Here is a 15,414-nt window from a genome sequence, read left to right on the forward strand (position 1 = left end):
AAAAAGAAAATATTTGTAAAAAATCGACCACTTGTGATCGATTTTTATTAAAATAAAAAAAATTCATTTAAAAAACCGACCATTTGTGTCGTTTTTTCAACTAAAAAAATAAAAAGTAAATAATTTTTAGTAACCAATAATTATATATATGTAATCAAATATATATATATTATTTTCATTAAAAATAATTATATATATAATCTAATATATATATATATATATATATATATATATATATATAATTTTTTTGAAATTACACTGATCACACGCAGTCGATAACTAGTATAATAATAAGAAAAATCAATCATTCTTAAATTTTGTGAAAAAATTACACTAAAAAATATATCAAACAAAATAAATAAATTACGTTAAACATAATCTTTATCTTTTACTTATGTTTCAATATATAAAATAAATATTTTGCTTTGTATATACGTTAAATAACGTTAAATATGCATAATCTTTGTATAATGAATATGTGTGTATATATATTATACTGTTTAGATAATGATATTATATTACTATTCCAGTCATAATAATGTATTATATAACCGATAATTCATCAGAATATAATAAACGTGGTCTATTATAAGGTAATATACGTGGATGTGATATATATAGTACGCATTTCAAGAGTTCATAAACATATATATATATATATATATATATATATATATCATGTAGTGATCGATTGATGAACGATATCTAGTCAAAATCTAATATTATATTAAGCTAATCAAATAGAATTAATCGGTCACTCATCTGAGTATGCATAAAAAACACATCGCATTATATTATTGGATAATATACTTGTCTACGTATATGATATATATAGTACGTATTTAGAACTTGATATAGTCAATAGTGTATATATGTGTGTGTATGTATAGGTATATATATATATATATATATATATATATATATATATATATATATACATACATACATATTATACAATGAAGGTATATTAATGACATAAGATAATGTAATCGATAATTCATCTGAGTATTTGTGAAATACGTTGTATATTATTATGGGGTAGTAAAATCGTGTATTTGATGTTTATAGTACGTATTTGAAAGCTAATAGACAATTGAATATATGTATATATACGTATATCTCGTGCAATGATGTATGTAGTAATCGAAAGCTAGATAACTGAATCTATATATCAAAATAGTTTGAATGATACGTTGATATATATCACACTATTGAGGAAATAGATAAACTATTTTGGGTCAATGTAGACCCGTGTATGTTGTTGAAGTTGTAATAACGTAAGACTAGTATTCGAGGTATGTATATGTATATATATATATATATATATATATATATATATATATAATATCGTATTTAAAAGCTAATTAACCAAAAATTTAGTGTAATTTACAAAATTCTTTGATATTATTATACGATTGAGGAAATATATTATTCGTGTTAATGTGATGATAAAATAACTACTTATCTGATTTATATATATACGAATTGTATTAAATTAATTGGATGTTGTTATAAATATTATAGAATTTGTTAAAAAATAATTTTAATTTCGATTTTCGTAATAATTAAAAAATATATATAATTCTTTAACTCGACCCGTACTACATAATAAAACACAAAACACACGAATTGCTCGCCCAAATACCCTGTCCAAAATCAGTTTAACCCTCCAAAACCCTCCAAATCTCACACTTTAACCCTCCAACTCCAAAATCCCCCCAATCTCCGTTGTTATTTCTCTTTTGGTCATAAGTTTCTATTCATTTTCTTGACATCTTTTTGGCTTTAATCAAATTTGAAAGTAACTATATCCTAACTTTCAATTTTGGGCAAGGTAACAATTAACTACAACTCATTAACTAAATTTAGCTTATTTTTATATCCACAAACTCATTTTTGGAATATCTAGAAATGGTAAAGGTGTACATACAAATATCTTAGTGTTAATTTCATCAAATGGTTGTGCTTTGAGTTCTAGGGTTTGGATATTTGTTTTATTTAGCTAGATTTTAGCTAATTTTTGAAATCTGAGATTGAATTAGCTAATTTTAGGCTTGTTCCTACATTAATTTGAGTTCGAAGTACCTAAATTTTGGTTAGTCTTGACATGTGTTTCTCCATTTTACTCATTAATTCTTTAATTTTTTCTTTTTTTGGGAAAATGTTATTCCTATTCCTTTACTAAATTATTGCAATTATTTAAGCAAAAGATTATTCTTTGTAATAATTTTACTATTTGATAGATTCTGAATTTGGTAAAAGGATTGTTTTGCTATTTTTTTTGGTGACCGCTTATCTCTTCAGAAGAGGAGGATTAGTTTGTCAAGGTTGTATTTATTATGTATTGATGTCTTTATGTTTTGTACTATATATTTACCTTTATGCTTCTTGTTTAGGATTGATATGTAATATATTGTTTAAGATTGTTGTTTTCACTTTTCCATAATTTATATAGTAATAAAAATATTCTTGTCTATCTCGTGTTGTTGGAGCGATTTGAAATGTGAATTAGTAACTTGAAATTAGTTACTTGGAATGTTTTCTTATATATTCATTTTGTAGGAACTAACTAATTGTTAACTTTACATAATTTAGATGTCAGATAGAGGTGACAAAGGTAAGGAAAAAGTTGATCCTACGAAAATAAAAAAGAAAAAACAACCTCTGCCTTATAGACGACCGACAGGTATTCATATATCTGAGGGTCAGTTTGTTGATGCGCCAGCTCGACCCTCATATTCTAGTTCGTCTCAGCATTCGGTTCCTGCTCCTACACATGCGGATCTACTTCATGGGTCTACACAGACTCATTCTCCTTCTATCACCATGCCACCGCCATCATAGTACTATCGGACGATCGTTAGCACATCCGAACATCTACCATCGTCAGTATCCTCCTGTAACAGTCACCCAGGTTCGCACAGTGATTCTGCTGGATCTATTGGGTTGTCGGATCTTCATCTTGCAGGCACTCCATCCGGTGCTTCAGATCCACCCACGCTAGTGCATCCACCAACACTTACTCCGCAACCTGGGTAAGATTGACTACTTAACACATTGTTAGAACAAAAGATTGAATATTATATTTTTGTTTTTATTGTACAAATATTATTGGTGGGATGATGCGAATGAATGTGTTATAAGGAGAAATTTTTACAGAAGAGCTAGATCCAGATTTAACGGTATGTTAGATTATGCCAGAACCAACTTGGTACGACCTGACTGGATAAATGAACTATGGCAACAGTATATTCGCTATTGGAATAGTGAAGAATACCAATTGCTGGGGGACAAAGAAAAGAAAGCCCGGGCATCATCCTAGGGTGGCTCCATGCATACTGCGGGTGCCAAAAGTATGATTGTTGTGGAGGAAAAAATGGTATGTAACTTTTACAGTTTTAATTGTTTGTTTCTATTTAAATTTTTAATTATTTGAAAGATTAATAATTTTTTCATATGCAGGAAAAAGAAAAGGGTAGGAAGATACCACATGATGAGCTATTCGAGGACACGCATCTGAAAAAAAAAAAAGAACCCGACTGATGAAGATGTCTGGGTTGAACCTCGTGCAAAAGCTGCCCATGTAAGAATCAAATTTTGAATTTATGAATCTTTTTCTCAAAGTTGATATTATTCAAGTATAAGTACTTTAATATTTTTTTACTATTAATTTTAACTTTACTTTAAATATAGAACAAATGTAGGCAGTTCCTTAGTGAGTTATGTAGTAGTCAGCCTCCTGAAAGTCAGGGTGACTCAATACCCCAACATGTAGGGGAGGAGTTATGGGAACAAACTGTGGGCCCTGCAGTTAGAGGTCATTTCTACGGATACCACATAAATTATTTTAGTGAGAATGTTAGGTCTTCGTCCGGTCCTACATCCTATACCTCTTCAGTTGATAGAGAAACCATTGAATCACTAAAAAATATGATTTCTAAACTCACTGAAGAGCTTGCTGACCAGAGAGAGGGGGCGCAGAAGAAGGAGGAAACATCATCACAAATCAGGATGCTGCAGGAAAAGTTCAACTCTTTTATTCAGACTGTAGGGATTATTCCTCCATGTCCTGGTGATGGAGTTCAGGCTGTAAAAGGTCTACGCCCACTCGATGATATCAGCACAAATGAGGATGCAGAAGACGAAGATGATGATGATGAAGATGAGTATTAGTTTTTAGACTTTTGTATAGGTTGTACTTTAGATTTGGACATTTTGTTGTAGTTTTTATACTTTGATTTGTTGTTGATTTATGGATTTGGACATTTTGTTGTAGTTTGTACTTTGGTTTGTTGTTGTTGTTGCATTGTATGGTGTTTCATTTACTGCTTTTTATTTTTTTAAAAAAAATTCCAGAAAAACCGACCACTTGTGGTCGATTTAAAAAAAAAAATTACAAAAAATCGACCACTTGGTCGGCTTTTCTGGAAATTTTACAAAAAGCCGACCACAAGTGATTGATTTTATTAAAATTAATTTATTAATTTAAAAAAAAACGACCACTAGTAGTCAGTTTTAATAAAATTAATTTATTAATTTTAAAAGAAAATAGACCACTTGTGGTCGATTTTATTTTAAAATTAATAAATTAATTTTAATAAAATTAACCACTTGTAGTCGATTTAAATAAAATTATTTAATTAATTTTAAAATAAAATCGACCACTCGTGGTTGGTGTTATTAAAATTAAATAATTTTAAAAAAATGAAAAAATGGGTAACTACAACACAAGTATTATCCGACACACATAATTTCAACATTTATAACTAAAATGGAGAAAAGGTGTATCAAAAATTAGGATTAAAAACATAACAACACTAGATTATATAGTGCATCAATATACACCTAATCTGTAGCTTTAAAATGGCCAAGTATAGCACAATTAATGTAACAAGACACATATATTTTAACATTTATAACTAAAATAGACAAAAGGGGTAAAAAAGAACATAGCAGCACAAGATTTTATAATGCATCAATATATACCTGTAGCTTCAAAATGGCCAAGTATAGCACAAGTATTATCCTATACACATAAATTTTGACATTTGTAAATAAAATCGACAAAATGGGCATGAAAAATTACAGAAAAAAAGAACATACCAGCACAAGATTTTATAGTGCATCAATATATACTTATGCTTTAAAATTGGCTAAATGTAGCACAAACAATGTAACAAGAGACATAATTCTTAACATGTATAGCTAAAATGGATAAAATGAGTATTAAAATATTGAACATACGAGCAGAAGATTTTGTAGCGCATCAACTTCACTTGCATCTTCAACAGGAAGCACATCGTCAAAACCCTCTCATGAATCCATAGGAGTATTCAGATCCCAGTTAGATCTGTCAGTGCGTACAGTATCATCAGCACCATTGTTATTCAATCCGTTCTTTCTTCTTCCTTTCTGAGACATGTCCTTCCATTTATTCAAAATAAGGATTTACAGTTGTACATATTTTCCCTTTTGTTTTTGGATCAATCAAAGAAGAAACATGAGGTTCCTATGGGCCTAATGACAGTTCAACGTGCTTTGAATTGGCTGGAAGTTCAAGTTTACTTGACAATAACTTCCTTCTCGATAGAAAGTTTTGTCCTACCTTTATCTTCCTGGCTAGCTAATCTTTCGGCCAATGCTTCTGGCTTACAAAAATAAAGTCTTGTATCAGAACAGAGAGGATCGTGTCGCCATGTAGCCTAAATTCTGTCAAGTGCATCATTCAGTGGTCAACGAGCATTTGGATGCTAAGAGCTCCATTACTTAGAATACAAAATTAATTAATATATAGCAGAATGGGAAGGACATTTTGGGCTGGTTGCAATGAAACTAATTAAATAAGGTTTATTCAACATATACTCTGCTAGAAAACAATAACAGTAGTCATCATCATCAATTTAAGGCTCCCCCAATAGATTTCTCCATTGCGTAGCAATATATATCTCATTTGCTTTCTCTGCCACAATACTGAATTCAGTATACTAACCTCAAAAAGTAATTTGAATCTTGGACTGCGACTTCCTTTTCAAGACCGCTAAGGTTTCCATCAATGATTGATCAAATATGAGGGGATTAGAATAAGAGTTTCAGCAACAGTATTATCTTACTGAATTTGCATATACTCCTGAAGAATTCTTAAATAAGCATAATAAAATGTGAAGCACAAATATTCTGAAAATGGTATAGTAACAACAATTTTCGTTGCTCTTAACTATGATATATAATTCCAACTAATCAAGTATGGTAGCATGATTACTTCATAATAGATCAAAGAATAATCAACGGTTAAAACTCAACAATGAACCAAAATAGAACAACGGTACCTGATGGATGTTGTCAGAGCCAAATCCGGCAGAGTTAGCATATCTTTGGTTAAGTTGTGCGAGTTATGTGATGGCCTTCTGAATGATTTTGTCATATACTATGTTAGATGTAGAATGATTATTATGGCTGGTTGTTGTAGATGGTCGAATGAGTAATTTGACATAATTTGAACTTTTTGCTCTGGATAAGGCAACATAAAGCTGACCATGTGAAAATACAGCATAGATAACTTCCAATAAAATCTGAAGTTTGACCTTGTGCTTTGTTTAGTCATAGCAAAACACAATCTAATGGGAAATCGTGTTCTTTTAAATTGAACATGTATCTTTTCATCTTGTGATGATAATAATGGTATTCTTGGAATAAACACGCATATTTTTAAAATCTCCTGTTGCTATTTTAGCACTAATAACATGAGTCTTACAATCACAGCAAGTCAATCGTGTGCCATTACATAAACCTTCACATGGATTTAAATTTTGTAATAATATAATTGGACAATTCTCTTTCAAGCATAATATATAAGGGGCAAACCTAGAGGATTTAGAGTGTGTAGCAAATCTTCAAATTGTGTTTGATGGTTAAATTCAAGAGCTTCATCCATGGCAACAAATGTTTTTCCTTTTTCTGTGAATCGATTGATAAACGTGTTATTTATTTCATCAACAAAATTATTTTTGGTTGTTAAGATCACACGGGAATCAATAGAAGATGAATTAGAACATAATGAATCCAAATTTGAGTATGTCACTGCAAACAATTTGTCTAAAGATTCTTTTTCAGTTGTGTAAGGGATAATGAAAGAGTTAGGTATTTCAATTTTGTTTGCAGAATTGATTGGTTCTTGACCATTTTCAACTCTTAGAAGATAATTATAAAAGCAGGATCAGTTTGTGCTCTCATATTCTCAAATAATTGTAGTTTTTCAAGTTTATTTCAAATGATAGAATATAACAAGCTTTCGTTAATGAAATCTTCTTTTTTTTTCATATCGCACAACAGGGAGAGTTTGTCTGAAATCACCTCCTAAAACTACAATTTTTCCACCAAATAACGTGTTTGTATCCATCAGATCTTGTAATAACAAATCAAAAACTTTCTAACATTTTTCTGTTAGCCATAGACACTTCATCCCAAATAATTAATTTTGCATCTCTAATTAGAGTTGCAAGTGAGCTTTCTTTACTAATGTTACAACTCTTATGTTTATCCAGGTCGATAGGAATTTTAAAACGGAAATGTGCAGTGCGTCCACCTGGGAGAATAGAAGCAGCAACACCGGAGGTAGTTGTTGCTAAAGCTATATATCTCATAGATCGTATGGTTGCTAATAAGGCACAATACAAAAATGTTTTTCCTGTACCTTCTGGACCATTTATAAAAAATGCGCCTGCTTTATTTGAAAATATTCTGTCTATAATGATGTTATAGGCAATCATTTAATTTTTGTTTAATCTCTTATGTAAGAGTACATCATCCTCACTAACAACAATAGATCTTTCATATTGAGCATCTTTTGCTTCTCTTGTTGCTGCAGAACATAAGATAGTTTCTGAAATGAGTTCATATTCATTAATATCATGGCCTATAGAATGTAAAATGTCATTAATATGGTTTAAAGCTTGATATTGAATGAGTTTTTTGTCAGTAGTTCGTAACACGTTATAATCTTCGAGCATTGAATCTTCAAATTATTCCCATAATTTTCTTGGGTTAGCAGGAGAACAATATACCAATAATGTAGCAAATAAACGCCTCAAACTATGCGGCATCTGATAAGTTGCAGCTTCAGACATACATTCAATAAAATTATTATCACAGTGTAACAATCCTCTTTTCTCTGCAGATTCTCTAAAAGTACTACAACACTCTCCATCAACAATTAACAATTAGAAAATCCTTATATGATATTGGTCTTCGTACATGTGTTAGTAGTAATCTAAGATAATATCTTTCTCCTTCTGTTGGATGGCATGTAACAATGCGTCCAACGACATAACATTTTTTTCTCGGTGCCTAAAATTTATCAGTAGAAGATCACACAAAGTATGCAGAAAAGTCTTTGTATAATAAATTAAGCTCTATACCATATGTGTCAGTTTTATTCATATAGAAGAATTTCGTTAACATTGTTTTTTTTTATCATAGGATTATTTACAATTGTATTTATATCTTTATTGCTCTTATAAGAAACAAATTGTTGGTTTTCAAGATCTAGTTGAAGGCGATAAACACTGGGAGACATTTCACTTATAGCAAAACCAAAGAGACGCCATATAGCCTCTGGAGGAAAAACCCATCTAGCAGACTAATATTCGTTAATTTCATCTATCTCTATGGTATTATCATTATTTTGGACACAGAATGTAATTTTGTCATGACCTTTACAAATGTATTTAAAGAGATATTTCACAACCTTGATGTCTGAGCAAATTTCAACATTTATATGACAATTAAATTTACCAAGTAAATTTGGATTGTATGGAATCACCCAAGAGTTCTCTAAATATTGTTGTCTTACTTTCACAACTTCTCCTGTATTTCGTCTTCTATAAATTGGATAAGAATCGGTTCCTTTTGATGTTTGATGAGCAAACCTTTTTGGATATTTGAATTTACAGAAACCCTTTTTTGGTAGAAGAATTTATTGAATTTAAACTACCACAAGGGTCATGCATCATATGTTTAATGACAAGCTTTTGTAGATCAGGTTCTGTATTGTTATCTGGAAGTTTAGCACTAATTATATCATCATACGCCTCTACTGTCAATAGTTTGTGCTCATTACTTAATATAATAAGAAAGTGTGCATGAGGTAAACCTCGTTTTTGAAACTCCACAGTATACATAAAATAAAAGCCACAACTTTTCCAAAGATACTTCGTTTTAATATATTTGTCTTCAGCTCTTTTATTTTAGCCTTGAAGACTCGGCAAATCAAATCAGGTCTATTTTGTGTCTCATCACTTGGTAGTAGATGTTCTTTTATTTCTGGCTAAGATGGATTGCATGTTACAGTTATGAACAAATCAGGCTTTCCAAAGTGTTGTACTAATGCAATAGTGTAATACCCCGTACTTTTTTCTAGCTTGAATTTGTCCCTAGAATGTTAAGGGATAGCTTTCAAAATAAATAATATTTATTCTATGTAGAATTTTTAAGATTTAGACTTTTCATGGTGTGGGAAATTGAATAAGTTTTCCATCGATACCAAATTCGCCTAAATTCGACATTCGGTGAAGAAGTTATGGCTATTTTAAGTTCCAGTCGTTAAACACCGTGATTTGGGCTCTTAGAGCGTCGCGGAAAAGCGGAAAATCATAATTCTGAGACTCCGCGATTTTTGCACGTCGCGGAGAGGCCCAATTTCCCGTTTGGCAATTTCCAGTGTCACTTTGCGATATTGGCGCATCGCACCAGTGGTCGAAATGAAAAACAATAAGGGCTCCGCAATGGTGGCGCGTCGCAGAGGGAGCCCAATTCTCACTTATCAATTTCCAGTAAGCCACTGCGTCGCAGTGGCCCATTAAATCGGGACCCAGTTCATTTTTTCCAGTTTCGTTTAGGGGTTTTAAAAGGGTATTTAGGTAAATCCCTAGGCCTCCAATCCATCCAAAACATATAATTTAACATATTCCAAGGCATTATATGCTTATTTCATCCACTTTCTCTCAAAAGAAAACCCTAAGCCATCAAAACTTTCTCTCCAAGAAAACTCAAAATCCTCCATAGATTTTTCAAGAGAGCTTCAAATTGAGAATTTTCAAAGCAAGATAATCAAGAATCCATCATTAAGAACTCAATAGGAACCCAATATTCAAGGTTTCTTCATCTAAGCATCAAATTAAGGTATGTGGGGTTATGAACAAGGATACTCCTTTCATCCTTGTTCCCAAAATTAGTTTTCAATTACATATTTACATGATTTTGACTGAAATTACGTGAGATTTGAATTAGGGTTCATACCCATTATTTCTATTTACAAGATTATGAGAATTCAAGTGAAGTATGAGTTGAATTACATGTTTATTTTCATATTTTCATGCTAATTGCAGTAATTTCCAGATTTTGAGATGAATTATCATTGATTTTATTATCGAGCATGATTACTATGATATTTTGACATGAGTTTGATACATGAGTTTTATGGCCCAAGTTTATATGTTCAGATTTTGAGAAAGATGATGTTTTAAGCATCTTATGAGTTAATTACTTCAGTTTTACAATAAAGATTTGATCTTTTGATCCTCAGATGAGTTTTGGAATCCACTATACAGAATCTTTACAAACTACAGAAAGCAAAATAGCTTTATTTACACATTTATTCAGATAAATGCACAATTGGTTTCATAATGAACCCTTATGCGAGTTTTAAAGTGGATTTCCACGAGATGAGCGTAGCTAATTAAAGTGAGTAGTATATAGCACCGATTTGGATATGATTCTAAGGTCTCATGCCCCAGAACTACGTGCCACCGTAGGATTGAGATTAAGTGCCCATAGTGGGCAGAGTTGTGATCACTTTAGCTAAGGTTATACTCCCAGGAAAGAGTATTGACACCTCTCCTCAACGTGAGATTTCTTCCTTAGAAGGACGAGACATTGGACTCTATGTAGCTCGCATGATTTATGTCGGTTAAGAGAACCTCCCTTAAGATGAAATGTTTTTCCCTAAAGCTTTGAAAGATTTTTAGAATAGTTTTAAAGTATCTCCCTTCAGATAAAATGTTTTTCATTAAAAGTTTTAAAGCTTACAGAATACAGATTTTAGAACAGAAAGAGTAACAGAAAAGCTTTCAGAAAAGCTAAGTGTTAAGGCTCACAAGTTTTACTCAGATTATGCTCTACAGAAAGATATTAGCTACAGTTTTCAGCTTTCAGATTTCAGATCTAGAGTGAGTCCTTTTTACACTTAGACAGTATGATATAAAGGGAGAATACAAGCACAACTTTTAGAACTAAATGTTACGACTTACTAGATTTATAAAGCAAGATTTGCTTCTCATGATTATTATTTTCAGTATTTCAGATATTCCAGCTTTCGTGAGTCATTTACATTTAGCATGCATTGTTTCATAAATGATGATTATGAGATGATGTTTTACTTATGCATATCACCCCATATACTCAGTACATCCTCAAAGTACTGATCCACATATACATCTATGTGCTACATTGTCTTATAATGTAGGTACAGGTGCTCAGTATCAGCAGCGTGAGTAGTTCGAGCATCTCCATCTACATTCAGCAATTGGTGAGTCCTCATAGTTAGGAGACCTATTCTATCCATTCAGATTTTGCAGTTATAAGTTTATGAGATTTAGTATTCATTTTAGATAGTTCGAGTTAGCCCAGTTTGTCCCAGTGACTCTCTAGTTTTAGTAGTAAAGGCTTATCAAACTGCTAGTTTTGATTTAGTATTGATGTTTTAAACAAATTTCTCAGTTATTACAGACAGTTTCCGTATTTTAGCATGGCTTTTGTTTCTATATTGCCATTATTCTAAGAGTTAGGCTCAATTGTACACAGACAAGGTTAGCTTAAGGCTACCCGTAGTCTTGAGCATTGTGTGACGTCTCGGGATCAGATTTCGAGGCGTTACAAATAGTATCCATATAATGTTGGCGCATATCTCTAGGTCCGCCTGTAAAGAAATTTAGTAGAAATGTTTGCTTTCCAACATTAGAAGTATCTCGTTCACCAAGTCTTAAGATGTCAAGAAGTCCCTGCAACACACTCATTCTGAACAAATCTTGATTGAAAAATAAAGTCTAATCTTTGTGTCTCTAATTTTATGTATTCATCAACTAAATATTGTTGTAATAATCTCTCCGTATGTAAAATTTCATCTTCATCATCATTTCTCATCTGAAGTTTATAACAATAATATTCTCGAACTGACACTGTATCCTTTTTACGTTTTTGTTTTTCAAATTCTTAGCTTCCTTATCAAGGAATCCATCAACAGTGGCAAAAAATTTTATGTTTGGTTATTGTTCAAAGTCAGGTAAAACAATTTTATTAGAAGTCAATTTTTCATCACGAAACTTTTTAATACCACAATGCCACCTACCCTGTCCGTATGGAAATAGTAATGGGTACTGCAAAGGATCATAGCAGTTAAAATAATGGTTTATCCTTTGTGTTTTGTCACAGTGAGTATAAATTTAAACATGCGGTGCATGAACAACACAATCATCATGTTCATCATCCATATTGCTGCAATTTCAGTAGTAGTAGGCAAATTATGCACTCATTGATCTAATCCAGCACTCATTGTCAAGTAAGCCATTCGATTTTCAAGCTCAATTGTGTTGTCATAAAAGTATAGTTGTAGATTTTTCAGACCTTTTTCTTCGGGATATAAGGTAGCTATTGCGTGATACATTTGTCCCTGAACTTTGAATGTGTATATATGGTCTCTTCGGGCTAAAATTTTATCATAATTAACAACCAGTGATGTAAACGCAAATAAATTTTTATATGTTCTGATATATGTTTGAAAATGTTTGGATTCTACATCATTTCCCAAATATAATTTTCTTAGATTAACAGGCATTCTATGAGAAGTTAACTTGATCGTACCTTTGCCACAACAAAAGCTGGGAGCTTCATACTGAATTTGTTTTGCACCGCAGAATTTACAGTTTGGAACTTTTGTAATTGAGCATAATCGGAACGTAGTCGGCTAATACTTGTAATGTTCTTTTTATTTTTTGTAAGACCTACATATTAGAAACAACGTTAGGCAAAGAAAGCAGGGAATTGATAAAAAGAAAGAAAGCGGTTTATGCGAACCTTTGTTTTGAATAGTTTTTGAAGCGAAGGTAGATGCAGCAGATATTGAGCCTAACAACAAGAAACTACAGGTTACCTTTATGTAATAATTATTGGAGAAGGGAGTGTAGATATTATTTTTGTCATTGCACTCACCTACTTCATACATGGCAAATAAAGGGGCGATGTTCTTTTGTTTGTCATGGGCGATTGGCAAAGCCGTAACATGAGATTCAGTACCTAATACATCAACAACAACACATATGTACAGTCAGTTATATACCGGCAAGTATAAATGCTGCAATTCACCTGAGTACAAGAATTTAAGAAGTTTTGGTAATGCCACCTGATATTTTTGGAATATTAGCCAAGTCCATCATAACAAGGTTCTCGGATGCCAACACAGCTGTAGCAGATGTCGAGCCTAATGTGCATAAGAAGCAAGTTATTTTTGTGTAAAAATTATATTGTAAAGGGAAAAACATTACCTATGTTGCAGTAATCCATTTCACTCTATAATATAAAGGCAATGTTACCTGTTTCGTTAATCACGAAGGGGCTGCATATATCTTTTTATTTTGCTGAATTATGACGCGATGTACGTAGAGATAACTGAGAGTGAACAACTGATACAAAGAGAACACAGAGATATTTTAGTAGGTGTAAAATGGAACACGGACGAATCAAGATAATATTAACAAATTTTAATTTTGTGAAGATTAGTAAGATATAGTGTCACCCATATGTGTAAATCAAATGCTAATAGGTATAAAACATGGTAAAGGGAAATATTAATAGATATTTGTCTAAGATAAAAAAAAGGTAATGTACTTCACATATTAACCGATAGACAAATATAATATCACCTGTTTCAGAAAGTCAAGTTCGCTCTTGTATGGTAAGAGCAGGTTGTTTTGAAGCTCCTGATTTGCTGCAAGATGATTTTGATAGATTACATGTGCCTCCTGGTGTGGAAATAGTCATATATCAGAATAAATTTGACGATATGTTACAGTTGAAAGATATATGAATTTGTTGGAAAGAAAAATTTGTAAGTATAATGGTGCAATTTACTTTAATATTCAGGATATCACATCGAGGATAAACGAGAATGATTGAATGATTTTATTATTTATGTTGATTGGAATCTCGAGAAATAGTAATCCTAATCATCATGTGATTCCTAAATTTTACAATACAATAATATGTAGATCATATGAATGCGCAGATAATACAGATTAACAAACTACAAAAAATAGTCAATGTGACGTGCTAACCTGTTTTTGAAGAAAAAGAAGAACATTCAATATCACAAACATATATTGATTCTGTAGCATTGAAAGTGTCAGCATTTTCAAGAACACGCTTAGTTGTTGTTTCTCTTTTTTCAAGGCGCCGCTGCAGTAGAAGCGTTTTTTTACAGCTGCATACAACTTCAATATCGTAAGATCAAACAACAAAGGTCAAATTCAACTTCAATTTCAAGAAATATAATTCCCGACCTTTTGCATACAACTTGCAAGATTCAAGAAGCTACCAATTCCTAATTCAAAGAAACTATCAACAGTATAAAGAAATAATCTTTTTATAGGAACTAATATTCGATAATATCAGTCCACTTCTTTTCAGAATTCGGCAAATTATGCATAATTCAGTTTTCCCTTTAACAAATCATATTCACAATCAGAGAATTCATACCTATTGTAGTTATAGTTAAATTACAAAATAATTCTTTATATTTGATATTATAGAGTAAAGTAAAGTAATATAATATTATATACTTCGATCGTATTGATTAATTAGTTGGGTAAAGGGTACGAGGTACAAAGTTTTAGCTAGCATTTCAAAGTTACTGAAAATTTAACTCTTTGTAATGCATAAAATACGACTTGGACAAATGTGACCTTAAAGCAATTCGGCAATTGAACCAATTACCACCTCCTTTTGCTTTTCTAGTGACAAGGATTAAGATGTTAAAATATCTCATAAATGACATTTTTGTTTTCGTTAAGTTTGTGATTTGTTTTATCTATGCTCCGAGGCGAAGCTAGATTTTAAGTTTATGAGTTTTGAATTATAGAAGATATAGCTTATTGAGTTAAAAATAATTACATATGCATAATTTAAGTGAATTTTTAAACTCATATACAGAATTTGAGTTAAAGTTATTGACCGCAGCTCTAATGCCGTTTTCTATTTATTTTTCAATTCTTAAGAAGCTCCACCGTCATCTTTTATCTCAAATAAGCTCTTCCCAATAACGATTTTTTGCAATGGATATTTTTTCTAATTTTTTTGATACGGTAGAAG

Source organism: Capsicum annuum, chromosome 12 (assembly GCF_002878395.1).
Source record: "Capsicum annuum cultivar UCD-10X-F1 chromosome 12, UCD10Xv1.1, whole genome shotgun sequence".
Taxonomy (NCBI): Eukaryota; Viridiplantae; Streptophyta; class Magnoliopsida; order Solanales; family Solanaceae; genus Capsicum; species Capsicum annuum.